Genomic DNA, 16,279 nt, shown 5'->3' with positions numbered 1-16,279 from the left:
CCATCTTGGGCACGGCCAATTGATCTGTCAACTTAGCGGGCTCGAGGGGAGAGAACCATCAGACATCTCAGAACTAAGGCCAGCCTCCCAAAACCCCTAGAAAAGCTTCCTTATGGAGGAAGGTTACCCTCTAGGAAGCCTCATTCCTGCCTCTGTGAAGGCTGAGATGATCAGTAACTCATGGTGCACCTGTAACTTATTTGCTGCGTGTCCGTTGGGAAGCTCTGACTTACGTGCAGAGTTGATGCTCCTCTATCTTACTCTTCTCTCCGGCTCCTACCACAAGGAGTCAGGTACCACTTAGTGCTCAGTAAGTGGTCACTGAATACATTTACAAAAGAATGGATGTAATTGTCCTTAGATTTTCTATGCTCTGAGTGGACAGGTAGCTTTAACCTTTTTATTTATAACAGTCTCTCCATAAAAAGAGGTGGCTAGGATAAAAATAGGTTTTTGAAAGGTAAATAACCATTTTCCTATTTGTCAAGTTTTGGAACATCCATATCGAAGGAAGAATGAAAACAATACCACAACTAAATTGCCAGATCAATAACTTTTAGCTGTACTAATATAGAGAGCAGAGATTCCATCTTAATACCTAAAGTGAGAGTTGCTTTGAAATTTGTCAGCTGTGCAGGCTGGGTTCTGTAGTTGGAAACATCCAACACTAGGCTGACAGCTAACTTCTTGGGTGTTTCACCACAAACAAAAGGCAAATGCAATTTGACGATCTGTTTATTTCTTAAGGTTCTAAGAACAACGCATGGATGTTCGGTTTGGCTAATAGGAAATAGAAGACACTGTACACAGCATTTCCCATCTCAAATGGGCACATTTTCTACTGTACTTGTTTTCTTTTGTGACTGCTCTACATTTCCTTGAAATGTATCCCCAGTCTGTTCTTCTAAAACTTGTATTTCTTAAAAAGCTCAGCTTCAAAAATGTCAAACATAATGAAAAATGAAAATCACAAAAGAGAAGGTTGTTCACAGCCACTCCCCTGGGGTTCCCTCATGTTTCTGGGTCACCATGCCAACTCTCCAGGTGTTAGAAATAACATCCATAGTATACTTAGCAGGTAACCCCTTGTGATCAGGGTCAGAGTCGTCTCCAAATAAACAAAGCTGACCCTTTCCTTGAAGACAATGCCGCATCTGTTCAGAAATACTCCACACCGTCCACCAAAGCAGTTCCAAAAGAAGTTCTCCTTTCAAAGTGTAAGAAAAAGAAAGCTCCTTTGGAAAAATTATAAAAGGGCACTTTATTTTCATCATCTGGGGCTAAAGCAGATGAAGGGCATGGGAACAGAGGCCTGCCAATAAGCGAAGGGGTTTTGGATGAATCTGATGAAGACCATTTAAGGGAGGCAGTGAATAAGCACTGAAGTGCTGATGGAATGAGGATGTATAAGCTCAAATCAATATAGAGCAGAAGCAAATGGCACAGACTCTCAGAAGATTAAAACCAGAAATGAGCTTTACAGATTATAAATCCATTCTTATCTTTTAAAGATGGGCCATCTGGAGTCAAGAGAGAGGTAACCTGAACAAGCTTTATTCCATATATGCTTCCATGCTTGTATTCTTAATATTAATATTAGTACCACTGATTATCTTAATGACGGTTTATGTGCTGTCCTGCCAAATGCTGTGAGGAAGTGCTTAAAATCATAGATTCTGGAACTGAAGAGGACCAGATTTCAGTACTAACTATACCACTTGCTAGCTATGTGACCTTGGCCAGGTTATATAATTGATACCTCTCAGGTGCACTTTTTTTATATGTAGACTTTCTCACTGGTTGTGGTTACAGTCAAGTAGAGAACGTAGGTAAAAATCATAGCAAAGCACTAGGCATATGGTAAATGATCCATAAGTGTTATTATTATTTATACCAACTATAGTGAATTATTGTTATATTTATTATTCAATATCATTAGTATTAACAATTATTAATTACTAATTTATGTTGACATATCAACTTATGTTTTTATGCATATTTGTATCAATATCCAATATTATATATATATTTATGTCAGTATTTGTATTCATATGAATATCTCTTTCATTTGCTACATGCTTCACAAACTGAAAAGGAAGACAATCATATACCTAACATCTTAGAATTCTCAATAAGCAACAGAAGCTTTTGTGCAGAGCTATAGGTATAGATAATAGTATTGGACATTGAATCCAATTGATATAATGCTTTAAATATTGAATGCAGTGAATATTAACATAGTATAATACATGCTCCATATATTCATTCTCTGAAACTGTCCCTAGCTTTTGTGAGTATTGCAGTTCCTATTGAAGACTCCCCTGTCTTGATATTTTAACAGAGCCTCGAGTATCTGCGTTTCTTCTAATTCTCAAAATCACACTGTGCAGTGATTTTATAAAGGGAACTCACACAGAGTAGAAACACTAGGAGATCCAGTTAAACCCAAACTCTCACTGCATTCTCCAGTAAGTAGCCTAAATGGCCAAATACCCTTCACAGCTTTTGAGAGGGCCATTCTCTCTGCCAGCTTTGTTCCAAATTGTTTCATTTTGAAACGTCACATCAGTAGGCTGTTGGCATGCCTGGGTGTTTATATGACTGTCAAAGGCTTGGGTCCTTCCTCAGGTTTCTCTTGGATGCCAGTTTGGTTTGCAATATCTGAGGGGATAATGAGCACCAATTTCTAACTGGATTATCTGGTGAAATCCAGAAACTTCATTACTGAGCAATGCTGGTTGGTGAGTATTATTTAAGTATTACCTATCTGAACAGATGGTATGCTAGGAACTGGGAAGTGTCTGAGATTTTATCCTCCATGTAAGTTAATAGCTTAATTTGTCACAGTTTCACAGATGCTGGCAGAAGACACAAGACTTCTGGGTCAGAGACAAAGGACTTTATTAATCTCAGCACAACAGACACAACATGAGCTTTATGTTCACTCTGGTTTCCCTTGTCCCCAAATGCTATGGGACAGTGCAGAGGTGAATGCTACATACACAGTGGGTCTGTGTCTCAGCTGAGATTAGGAAAATGTCCAATCTCATAAGGGGTGGTGCTAGCAAACCTTTCCAATCTTTGCTCCAGAGGCTCTCTGTTCAGGAGACAAATCTACCTTCTGCTGTAGAGAGAGAGACATTATCTTTATCTTCCCAGGATGTTTGCTATACCAATATCTTTGCAAAGATAGTCTAGAATAAAACATGTCAATGCTTTTGCTCAGAAGATGAAAGAAACACAGGAAATCCATGGAGGATCATATCTCCACGGGGTATGATAGTTGTTTCATATGGGCAGGCTGGGATGGATATATAGGAAGAGTGACTTATTTATTTAATTATTTACCTCTTTTTTTATCATTTTGTTTTGTTTTAGTTTTTTCATCATGGTAAGTGTACTTTTTAATCCCCATCCCCTATTTCCTCCATCCCCGCTCCCGCCTCCCATCTGGTAATCATTAGTTTTTTCTCTGCAGTTAAGAGTCTATTTCTTGGTTTGTCTCTCTCTCTCTCTTTTTTTCCTTTGCTTATTTGTTCTGTTTCTTAAGTTCCATATATGAGTGAAATCATATGGTATTTGTCTTTCTCTGACTTATTTCACTTAGTATTGTATTTTCTAGCTCCATCCATGTTGTTGCAAGTGGCAAGATTTCACTTTTTTATGGATGAGTATTAATGGACACTTGGGCTGCTTCCATAGTTTGGCTATTGTAAATAATGCTGCAATAAACATAGGGGTGCATATATCTCTTTGAATTAGTTTTTGTATGTTTTTGGTAAATACCCAGTAGTGTTGATTCCTGGATTGTGGGGAGGTTCTATTTTAACTTTTTGAGGAACCTCCATACTGTTTTCCACATTGGCTCCACCAACTTGCATTCCCACCAACAGTACACAAAGTTTCTGTTTTCTCCATATCCTCACCAACACTTGTTGTTTCTTGTGTTTTTGATTTTAGGCGTTCCCCAGGTGTGAGATGACATCTCATTGTAGTTTAGATTTGCATTTCTAACAAGAGTGACTTCTACTTCATGTTTTATGTAGTGGGTTTCTGCATAAGCTTTCATTTCAAGGACGATCTATGGTTAACACCAAACATAGCAAATAAAAAAAAAACCTCAAAAAAACCCAAACATGTAATATAACATTACTATGGAGAAAACAATGAGCTGTGGGTTGAAAAGATTATGTAATAGATTCTTACATTAACTAATGTGTGGCAGTGAATGAATTGCTTAAACATTAAGAGCCTTATAATTATTTGTAAAAGAGTGAGAATAATGTCTATCATGCAAGGTAATTGGGAAGTTTGAATAAAATAGTGTATTGGATTCTGACACATAGCCCTCAAAAATAGTGCTTCCCTTCTGTAGCAGATCTTGCTGGTACGCTACTCAGATTTTCTGGGATGCCTTTTATCTGTTTGATGCATCCATCCATCAGCTACTGTACTTGCTGCTGCTAATGGCTCATCCTTACAGCTTCCTGTGGAGGGCTGCTCTGGGTGACTGGGCAGCCTTTCCTAGAGGTGTCTTGGAGTTTTGTCCCCTCCCTATGCCCATGGCCAATGGTTGACTGTTGTAGATTCAAATGCCCAGCATCCTTGCGTCAAGTTGGGACAGAATCTGCGATGCAGTGTATACTTCAGAGTTCCCAGGGGGATTAGGCTAAAGTTTGACCAATGTAAAACCACATCATTACTCGGCTTCTTCCCCACCCCTGTTCTGCTTTCTTCCCTTCCTTCTGTGTCTCTTCTGGAGAGGACTCCCTTAATAAGTCACTTGAACATGAATCCACATCTCATGTTCTGCTTCCAGGGAACTTGCCCTAAGACAATGTTCATACATTGGCTCCCATGTTGGACAAATGGAACAGTGTTCAACTTTACCAGAAATACTGATATTCTGATTTCCTTTAGTATGCATCTCTATACTCTCTTTATAATTTCAAAGTATTGGAGATGAGAAGCATATTGCTTTTGCTGTCCTCATTTAAAACAAGAAACATTTCCTTAACATAAATAAATTGAAAGAGACCAGAATATTTTAGCAATCAGGTGGCATATCATTTTCTTTGTTTTCTTTATTTTGTTGACCCAGATCTGCAATTAGCACTTCATTTTCTATTACACACGCACACACATACACATACACTGCTATAACGCTTGTTTTGAAAATGTGAATTTGTACCAACATGATTGATATATTAGGGAACAATTTGAGCATGACGTGAACTTTGCATTTACTTATGTGGAATTTCATTTGTGAGAAACACTGAGTGAATGCAGAAAACTATACCGAGCTGACAGACACAAAAATCGCACATACACGGAAAACCCTCAAACATCTATGGGCTACCTTGGCTTACTACATGTGATATCCTGCAATGTTGTATTTTGCTCTTCTTTTCTATTTGTGAACTTCTCTACATTAAAATCAGAACACTCATTCATCATCCCAAACATGTGTTAGTGTCTTGGGTCGGAATCACTAAGCAATGCATGCCAAAGGAAAGCTTTAAGTATTGAGAGAAATGAGAACATGTGATATCTCTTGAGCAACAGGCATAAAGGAATGCACTTTGGGGACCATCAGAGATAATGCCATGAAAATAAAGGAAAGGTGTATGACCTCAAGTCCTGTGAAGTCAATAAGAACATGGCCTAAAGAGATAAAAGAAATGGAAAGACTGTTTAAGCATATGGATTGAAGACCAAAGAGAGAAGAAAAAAATCAGGAACCACCTTTCTCACAATCAAAGAGAAAGCACTGTCTGTATATGAAGACGTTAAATGAAATCATATAATCCTGCAGAATTGGCTCCTTTTAGTGTTAGTCGTGACGGGTTTGGTGGTTTCAAACTTTGCTGCAATTTCCAAAGCCTTCGGTTGTTGAGTGAAGCTGGGAGTGCAGATGAGAAAACTCCAAAAGGAATTGCCAGTGGGGAGACAGAAGTTCATTGAAGAAGGTATTCATTGGATTAAGTCATCAATTTTGAAGAAATGGATGTCTATTACAAATGCAAACCTCAAAAGACATATACCTTAAAGGCAGAAACACATGCTCCAAGATTTAAATCTGCAAGACTGCAAATTCTGATAAACTCCCACAGATTCCAATAAGTCATGAGCTGCAATCTTTCTCATGGCCACTTTCACAAATGGTTTGTGTATTTTTTTTTATTATGTTATGTTAATCACCATACATTACATCATTAGTTTTTGATGTAGTGTTCCATGATTCATTGTTTTCGTATAACACCCAGTGCTCCATTCAGTACGTGCCCTCTTTAATACTCATCACCAGGCTAACCCATCCTCCCTCCCCCCTCCCCTCTAGAACCCTCAGTTTGTGTATTTTTAACCATTATCATGAAAAAACTCTTTTCTCAGGTTCCTATCAGCTTTGTATTCCTCTCCTGAAGTTTTTGAATACTTTGTCCTTAACTCCATTTTCCCCATAAGTCCTGCACTTTTTATTGTGCTCTTTTGCATAGCATGGTGAATTTTAGGAAGGTGTATGTTGTGTTACAGAAAGGTATGTGTGTTGAATTCTTCCATACCTTTCCCTCTGCCTGGAACATCCTTCCCTCCCTTTTCTACTCCTTATCTCTTACTCTTTCTCTATATTGATCTCTATTTCTGTAGAAAAGATTACTGTCTTCGGCTTACTGCCCATAGAGCAGACTCAGAGACAAGGATTTGGAGTGCAGGTAGTTTCTTTAGGAGGAGATTCTAGGATGAACTGGTAGGAAAGGATATAAGGCATACCATGAACAGAAGGAGCATTACTGAGCAGGTGACCTCAGTGAGCACCTGAGGCTCAAGGCTGCTGGAGATTTCTGAGAGATGGTGTGGAACACATTGCAGAGTTGTCCCACCTGGGGGCAATGGACTGGGATGTTTATCCTCCTGCTCTGAAGGCTGCTCTCAAGAGCATTATCTCCCTGGCACATCATGTCTGCCCCACGTGGGGGCTGAAGGAACTCCCTTAGATGGGAAGTCGCAGGTGTTTGTAGTAGAATGCTATTAACATATAATAAATTGGTGAGTGCCCGTGGGATATGGTGGGGGAGGGGGGTGGGAAAGAACCACAGCATCTGCTACTCCTCCATGGACTTCGCTGTCAAGGAAAAATACTCCTGTTGTACACTTCTTTGTACTAACATTCTAACAAAATCTTTCTTTGTAGCACTTATCACAACTGGCCATTTTTCATCTACTGATGGATTTTTTAAAAAGATTATTTATTTAATTGACACAGAGAGAGAGACAGCAAGAGAGGGAACACAAGCAGGGGGAGTGGAGAGGGAGAAGCAGGCTTCCCACCGAGCAGGGAGCCCAATGCGGGGCTCGATCCCGGGACCCCGGGATCATGACCTAAGCCAAAGGCAGCCCTTAACCAACTGAGCCACCCAGGTGCCCCTACTTATGGATTTTTGGATATATATTCAGCCACTCACAAGAGCTGATTGTTCTGCAGACCCACTGATGCTATGTTGGTAGCTTGAAAGAGGCAGCTGGATGTACTTATAGCATGGAATTTGGCAAACTTCACAAAATCTTCCCTCCCTCCCAACGCCCCACTTCCTTCTGGGACCCAGTTATTACACAGTGACAAACCCAGCCACTGCCTGGGTCTGGTTCATGTCACTGCTATATGAACACCTTCCTTTTCCTCTGAGCCACACAGTAGACCGGATCCCCTCTGTGACTGAACCGATTCACTGGCTGGATGAGGCGACTGAGGATGCCTGCTTGAGTTGTGAAGACTGTCTGCCAAAAACCACAATATTAATCTTGGCAGAGTGGATATTGACCTCTTCTTGGCAGTAATTAGGACACAGGAACTGTTGCAACTTGAAGACACCATGTCGTCAGTGAAGAGGAGGATATTTGTCATCCTAATTGCTTTACCAAGAGGACATTCATCCACTACATCCTAGTGCTGAATATTATTTAACTTCAGAGAAGAAGGGGGAAGGTTACGAATTCTTGAGACAGTACTTTCACCTCTCAAGAACATGTTACTCTTGTTTTTAAAGCATTACTATATAGACTTTGTAATACCAAATACAAGCACAGAGAGGTTGAATTTCACAACCAATAAATCTCCTTATGATTCTGAATATTTGTGATATCCTGCCAATAACTTTGACTGTTTTTAAAAATTGTGGTGGTTAGATACATCGCTTGGAATAGAATATCAGCAACAATAACTAGAACGGCCAAAAACATGTGCTACATTCACGTCAGTGAATTAATGGAAAGAATTTTTTTTTGGAAAATAAAACAGTTCTGGGGGAAAATGATCTGAGGTGCATGGATTCAAGCTGATCTGCTATAATTTGATATACTTGTACACTTCCAGAAACAAGTTTCATTGGGTCAGATGGACTCTCCAGTGCTCAGTCATAGTTCAGAGATAAATGCAACTTGCTGTACAACAGGCAAGTTTCTAACTCCCAGTGACCATCCAAAGAGCAATTATTTTTGACATGGAATATATTGTTCCCAATGTACAGTCTTTTGTAATGTTGAGAGGCCCAGAGTTATCAGTGTCATAGAAGAGAGTACAGATTTTTAAATTCTAAGCCATGGGAGAGTGTGTCTGTGTCCGGTGTAGAAGGGTAAGGCTCTGTGCAAAGCTTTAATTTTTTTCCCCTATAACTTTCAAGTTAAATCCTTGCTTTAACTCCGAACATCAACAGCAACTTTATACCAATCCTTGAAATCACTGACTACTATCTCTACCTGGGATTTTAAGGACCTAAGGATGTCAGGTGTTTGGTTACAACCATGCAGGTCCACATCTGAAAGTTACAAAACGTTATCTGATTCAAATAACCTCTGGTGGTCCTCGTGTCTGCAGTTCAATGGGCCAAGGACTCCCAGTGGCTGCATGTTATTATCAAGGTTCCACCAGTATGGCCAGCATGAGGTTGAGCAGAATAAAGCATTCCTATTTCTGTACTTCTGAATCAAGATCATAATAGAAAACAATCTGTGCATATTTAATAATTTAATAAGAAAACAATCTGAAGCATATCAGCTTCATTTTAATCAGAAAATTGTATCTAGAAAATACTCGGTAAATGAAATCTAGAAGAAATGACATGAACACTTAATATTGTGTTGACATACTTTTTAATTTAACATTTCAGCCTGGATTTATGCTAGACCAATGAGATCTTTTTAAGGAGAAGATTAAATATTTAAAGTGCAAAGAAATGAACTTTTTCTAAACCTGCGTGATGCAAAGAATTAGCCTCGGGACTTGTGTTTCTGTGACCTTCTTCTGATACTTTGTGATCTCATTTTCCTATACAAATAATGCACAGTGACCACAGAAATAGAGACTTTTGAAATTTTGATAATATAACACTTATTTTTCAGGCAGGATTTTAAATGACTTTTTGCCATTCTTCTTCAATTTACACAGCTTCTGTGGGTTTCATTTATTTACTTGTGAATCCATTCGTCTAACAATGATTGGCCAACTAGTATCTATAAGCACATGCTAATGAAACATTCAGACTTCTTAGAAAATATATAAGAGAGTTGCTACATGAGTCAGTTTCTATTTGCATTGAATTCATTATCTGTACTATACATACTACATTTTATAATTTCAAACTGCATATCACATAATATGCTGAAAAGTATGCATTGAGACATTATATTATTGTGGAAAAATCATTGACAGTGGATCCAGATTTTTTGGGCTTAAATCCCAGTCCTGTCTCTTACTAGCTCTCTATATAACTTATGTGTCAGTTTTCTTGCATATAAAAAGGGGATGTTGATAACAGTACCTATAAGTGAGGATTAAATGCAATGACTGTGTGTATTTATATTATGTAGAATAGTTCTTAGCATATACTAATCTTCATATTGTTAATAGCTAACAAATATACAGTGGTTACTATGTTCAACACACTGGGTTGTGTTACTCACTAGAGACAGAAATCTCTAAAGCAAATAAATACCTTGCATTCTGGTAGGGAGACATACATGCCCATCCATAAATAGCTGTGGCATAAGACAGTGAATAATACAAGAAATTATTGTCAGGAGTCAGAGAAAGGACCTAAATTTGAGCTGTGATCCAAAATAGGACTCCTAGATCTCCAAGGAGATATGTATGAAGTATGTCGCAAGTACAGGGAACATATTCTGATTCAAGGAAGCATCCAAATGCATGATAGAACTGTGCATTTTACAAAAATGAACACACATTCCACAATGTCATGTTTTTGTGTAGGTGTTATCTTTATGTTTCACTGAAGCAGCTAGCTTCAGTGGCAGGATAAAATATTTTCTAATGCTATGGAAAGACCTCTGGCTTGAAGATGCGGAGACCATTTTCTTTGCATCGGCTAACTGTGAGGCCTGGGAAATTTCCTGGGGGGCGAGATGACCTCTAATGCCCTTCTACCTCTCCAGTCCTGCCTTTTTTTTTTTTTTTTTTAACACTTTGAGTTAAGTTTGCAGTTCAATGCAAACACTCGACAACTTCTATGCAAAATGAGTTTTCAGATCTATAAATACAATCTAGTGTGGATGCTAGGGAGGAAGATAAAAATGGATTTTGATGCTTGCTTTGTTAATTCACTAGGGTTTTTATATGACAGGACAATGATGAAGAAAATCTCCATTTGGTTTGAATATTTGTTGATAAATTGATAATTTATATTGGTTAAAGGGTAGGTTCGCCCCAGAGTACAACCTTATTTTAATTCTCATGGTCGCTGAATTGGATTATTAAGTTAGTAAGATAGTCCTTCGGCTGCGATCAGGATTTCTCTTGTTAGGCACATGCCATAGAGGGAATTGCATAGACAGTAAACTTCTTGAGGCAAGGCATTGCGGCTGCATGAAATTTACTTTCCTATGAATTTGGCAAGCTCTGAGTGGGAATATCTTCTCTTTCCTAGATGTTCTAACACCAGTCTCAGAATTGAGTCTTGTTGGCTCTGACTGCCCAAATTACCTGTGGTCAGAAGGTAAGAGGCTCTGATTGTGTTGGTTTTTATCCTAAGGCTGCCCCTTGGGCTCGGGATAAGTCAGCCTCCCTGAGCCATGAGCACAAGATCAAGGAAGGGTGGTTTCCAAAAGAAATCTGGGTAGGGTTACCTGAAGAATGGAAGAAGATGGCTGTTCAGCAAAAAAGGAGCCAATACTCTTACTAGGCAAGGGTAAGCTAGACACATGGTTCCACAAAGGGACCACCATCCATCTATCTGTCATTAAATAGCAATGGAATCCATAAATAACTTGACATTTCCTTTTCACTCAGCTGTCTAATTTTAGAGCCCTCTTTCAGGAGGAAGTTGAAGAATTATTATGCCCATTAGTATCTGAAATGATGTAATGGCACTCTATCTGTCAAATTGCTTAAAATTATTTGTATTAAGGGCACAGAATGTGTCCCTAGCCTTTGCTCAAATAACATTTGCCTTCTTATTTAAAGATAATATATCTTCTAAACAGAGGATAAATGGAGAGTAAAATAAAACCCAGAGGCACATTCTATGCTGGCCGATGGACTTAGAAAGTGTAAAAATTAGGTTTAGAAATCATTGTAGATAGCTATTTTAGATTAATTTAATTAAGATATTTAACATTAGGATATGTGGATTTTAGTCATTGTTGTTACTGAAATACTATGTTTAATGAAAGAAATAATTGTTTCCAGGACACAAAAACATCCTACTAAAATATAGACAGAGTTTGGGTAGAACATATGCTACTCTTATTGGAAAGGATGAAGAATATTCAGTTTGTATCATGTTCATATTTTTTAAAAAAAGTATTTCAGAGCAGATCAATTTTGACACCGGAATCCAAAAGACCTTGATATGTATCCTCTGTCTGCAACTTATGAACTGTGTGAATTTGGGCAATTCATTTTGATCCCTTTAAGCCTCAATGAATAAAATGAGGGTGGAACATAGCGCTTACCCTAAGGAGTTATTGTAAGGATTAGATGAGGTAGGCTATTTAATAGGCATGGAACGTATCACCGTGCCCAACCATTGTTACTTTTACTCTTGTGGTAACTCTGATACAGCTATTGTTTATATAATTATTCTGCTGTGGCTAAAAATTTCTGGATCACCCTGAAAACGAACATTTTTGTATATAAATGCCTTTTCTTGATAGTTTGGTTTATTTCCTTGGAATAGAAGCCTAAAAAACTGTTCCCAGGTCATGCATTTCCGGAGTTACAACAATATTTTGAAATTCCATTCTGGTGCCTCTGACCGAGAGAGAGTAACTGGGTTTACTCGTGGACCAGAGGCTTCTTATTGCATTGCAAATAGCCACAGGAGCGTGGCTTGTTTTCTGTGGAGTGACCCACACCCCGTGGTCTACTTTCCTGGTTGCTGGCCTTTAAAAAGGCTAACTAACAAGCTGTTAGACCGCTGCCCTTTGAAAGGGCAAATCCCAGACTGCATTCCCAGACCAGAATTGCTTATTTGTTTTAGCCTGATATTTTTGTTCTGCACATCCTAGAAGGTTTTCAGGTTGGTCCTGGTGTTTGTCCCTGAAAGCTGTGAGGGTTGCTGCTAACGGGAAACGAATAAAAACATAGCATCAGTGTGCCTAAATCATGGCATTGCTTTTCCCCAATCAGCTCGTTGGTTTGGTGTCCGGATTCATGCCCATATTTGTTTTCCTTAGGGGAAATAATCTTAGAGAGAAAGAGAAAGATGTAGCAATAGACAGACGTGAGACAGGAGGATTTGAAGTAATTTATAAAGATAGAGAATTTAAAATAATTAGGAGTCATGCTTTTCATCTACTGACTCAGAATAGGGCAGTATACAAAGCTGAACTACAGTGACCAACTGTTCCAGTTTGCCCACAACCGTGGGATTTTCTAGGATAGGGGACTTCCAGTGCTGAAACTGGGAGAGTCCCGGGCTTATTGGGGTGGGGAGATGGTAAATCAGACTAAAACCATGTCATGATCAATACTCTTAATAAAAGCCCCTTTTGCTTAGTCTGTTTTACACTGGATTTCTGCCACTTGGTACAAGAATGATGAACTTTATATTATCTTATAAACAAGAACTTTATATAATCTTATAAATTTCACCATGGAATTCTAAGGGTGGAGTATGATTATCCTCATCTCACAGGTGGGAGGGCAAAGGCTCAAGAATTTAGATACTTAACACAAACAGGCAACAGTGGTTCCCAATGAGAAGCAGGGAGGTTTGGAAGTCAGGTGAACTAAGGCACAAATTCTGGCCGCTTTCCCTTGCCAAAGATCCTGCAGCTGCTCAGGATGAAACATTGTTTTCTAAAGAAGATTTTTCTCAGAGGTTCCTCAGAGGCCCATTAATTGTGTTTTTTTAAGCTTCCGAGCACATCAGATCACATAGGGACCTTGTGAAAATGCAGATTCTGATTGAGCAGGTTTTGTGATGGACTCAAATGGCCCATTGGTGATACAATGCTGCAATTCTGCAGCTACCGCTTAGACCAGTGAGGGTGGGCTCAGGAGCCTCCGAAGTCACGTAGTCCACGAATCAATGTTAGATGTGGTCAGAGTAGTTAGAATGTTTCTCTTTGTGCACAGAGTGCACCTAATTCTCTTGACCTGCAACCCCAAACACAAAAGGCTTCCTTCCTTAGACAACTGTTTATCTTTGCATTAGAATGCAGGAGGCCTCTGCTTGCCTCAGAAGTTACATTTCCCTTCCATGATACTAATCATATGAAAGGAGAAAATCTCTTTACAGACAGGTAAGAGGTAGAGGAGAGGGCAGTTGTCTTCTCCCTGACTACCAGTATTTGGGGTAAAAGAATCAGCTCTGGGCCATCGAGTGCCAAAGAGTAGTACTGAACTTCTGCTCCTGTCCTTCTCTTTGATTAATATGATTACTGATTAACAAATCCTCTGTCCACACAGAATATTGCATATCTCGTGAGCATTTAGTGATCGAGGGCTTGTTGAATTCATTATATTATTCACATGTCCCTTAATGATCCAGAAAGCGTTTCATTTCTTAACATGTGTCAGAAAACAGAAGGAGTCTGTTTCAAATCAGTTTGGGAAATTGCAGAGCATATCCCATTCGTGCATTCGTGGAGATTCACTGTATGTAGTGGATAAAATTCTCAGAGAAACCCCGTGCTCATAAATCCACTGCACAGATTACTTTCTCCAGTAATCTGGCCGAGTTTCAGGGACCACAGGAGTTTTAAGTTCAGATTATACCTGTGTTACAGTCAAGCCGGCCTTTCCCCCACCTGCGGACACTAAGAGCCGGCACTGACCACATCCACGCACGGTTTCAGGGAAAACCTAAAATAACCAGTGGGGCTGAGTCTTCAGCCTCCTGCTTCTTGCTGCCTGCCTCTTCTCCTGGACTTGACTCTGCAGACTCTATGGTGTGGTGCTAAGGGAGCCAAATCTCAGGCTAACCAGGATTAAAAGTACAGTTTGTGCCCATGAATAAGGTATCTCAATTTGCATTGAGCCTGTATCTGATCATATGTCTGGCTTTCTCTTTTTGAATGTGTAGGAATTAGCATCTAACCCTGACTGCTGGGAAAAATATGTTCTCTTGATGAGTGAGGAATAGCAGTTTTCAAGTACTGTTAAGTGAAATAACACGTGTATAGGTTTTTGTACTCTGTTTTACTGTTATTATTCTTAGGTAAGGGACAGCACTCGTTTTTCAAAAACACTTATTATGATTTAAAACATATATTAGCAGCCACTAAGATGAGTTTCTCAGTATTAGCCATTTAGTTATCCCTTCGTCTTTTCTTTACCTTAATTAACATTTTTTCCTACTTATGTTAGTTTTTGTGACCATCTTTTTTACTGTTATTACAATACTTCAAGAAAAGTTGCCATTCTCTGGAATGAATCCCATGAAATTCCTTCATGTAAGTTAATAGACTTCCTGTTTATCAAGGGGTCATATTGTAAACCAAGCACCTACATAAAGATTTTTTTTTTTTTTTTTTTTTAGTGGAAAGAGGAACGGGATGGGGAATAAGAATGAGTCATATCTCTAGTTGTGTTCCTTTAGACATGTTTGCCTTTGGACAAGTCACTGTACCTCTCTGAGTTTCCCCTCATTTGTCTATAAAATAAAGGGAAGCCAAGAGCTTTTTTTTTTTTTTTTTTTTAAGATTTATTTATTTGACAGAGAGAGAGACAGCGAGAGAGGGAACACAAGCAGGGGGAGTGGGAGAAGCAGGCTTCTTGCTGAGCAGGGAGCCCGATGTGGGGCTCGATGCGGGGCTCGATCCCAGGACCCTGGGATCATGACCTGAGCTGAAGGCAGATGCTTAACGACTGAGACACCCAGGCGCCCCAAACCAAGAGCTTCTTTTGAGAAGTGGCAGGAATAGCACCAGAGGGCCAACTCCTTGATTCAGTAGTTAACTGAATGTAACAACACATTATTGTGTACATTTAATCAGGCTCTTTTCTCAGAATCTCAGATTGCCTATTTGTCCTGAAATTGGTTAGATGATTTTACTGTCCTTCCAGATATGTTAGACCCAGAATGCTCAGCCTTCAGATCAGACAGCCTTAGAACTTGGTCCCTTTTTTTCTGTTTGGAAGGCACAGACAGATCTAATTTGAGCCAAATGCCTTGACCTGGAAAAAAATTTTATGTTTAAGAAAAAGGAAGAGAGGTGGCCAATAATTTTGGAGAGGTGGTTATTTAATTGAGTGTGGTATATTTATGCGGAAATATAGTTCCTGCCAAACTAGTATGTAAGCTCCATGAAGATAGGGGTTCTGTTTTGTTCGCTCTTGACTTACAGTACCTAGAACAGCACCCCAAAAAAGTTGCTGAATAAAAGAACGGATGATCTTACCCTGGGAACACCTCAAAGAGGAGGAGAAACTGGTTTCTTGTATAGCCTTGTATAGTCAAGACTAGATGCTGCTACATGCTAGCAGCTTGTGGTCATTATAATTACAGTGAAAAAGACTGCTTAAAAAAGTTAGTGTTAAGGGCGCCTGGGTGGCTCAGTTGGTTAAGCGACTGCCTTCGGCTCAGGTCATGATCCTGGAGTCCCGGGATCGAGTCCCGCATCGGGCTCCCTGCTCGGTGGGGAGTCTGCTTCTCCCTCTGACCCTCCTCCCTCTCATGCTCTCGGTCTCTCATTCTCTCTGTCTCAAATAAATAAATAAAAAATCTTAAAAAAAAAAAAAGTTAGTGTTAATGTCTGAAGGCGTGACAACAACCAACACCCTAGTTTCCCAGAGGGGCTAAAATCTGCATGATGATTCTAA

This window comes from Leptonychotes weddellii, chromosome 16 (genome assembly GCF_054177405.1).
Source record: "Leptonychotes weddellii isolate Sample4059 chromosome 16, ASM5417740v2, whole genome shotgun sequence".
Taxonomy (NCBI): domain Eukaryota; kingdom Metazoa; phylum Chordata; class Mammalia; order Carnivora; family Phocidae; genus Leptonychotes; species Leptonychotes weddellii.
This window is presented reverse-complemented; position numbering follows the sequence as displayed.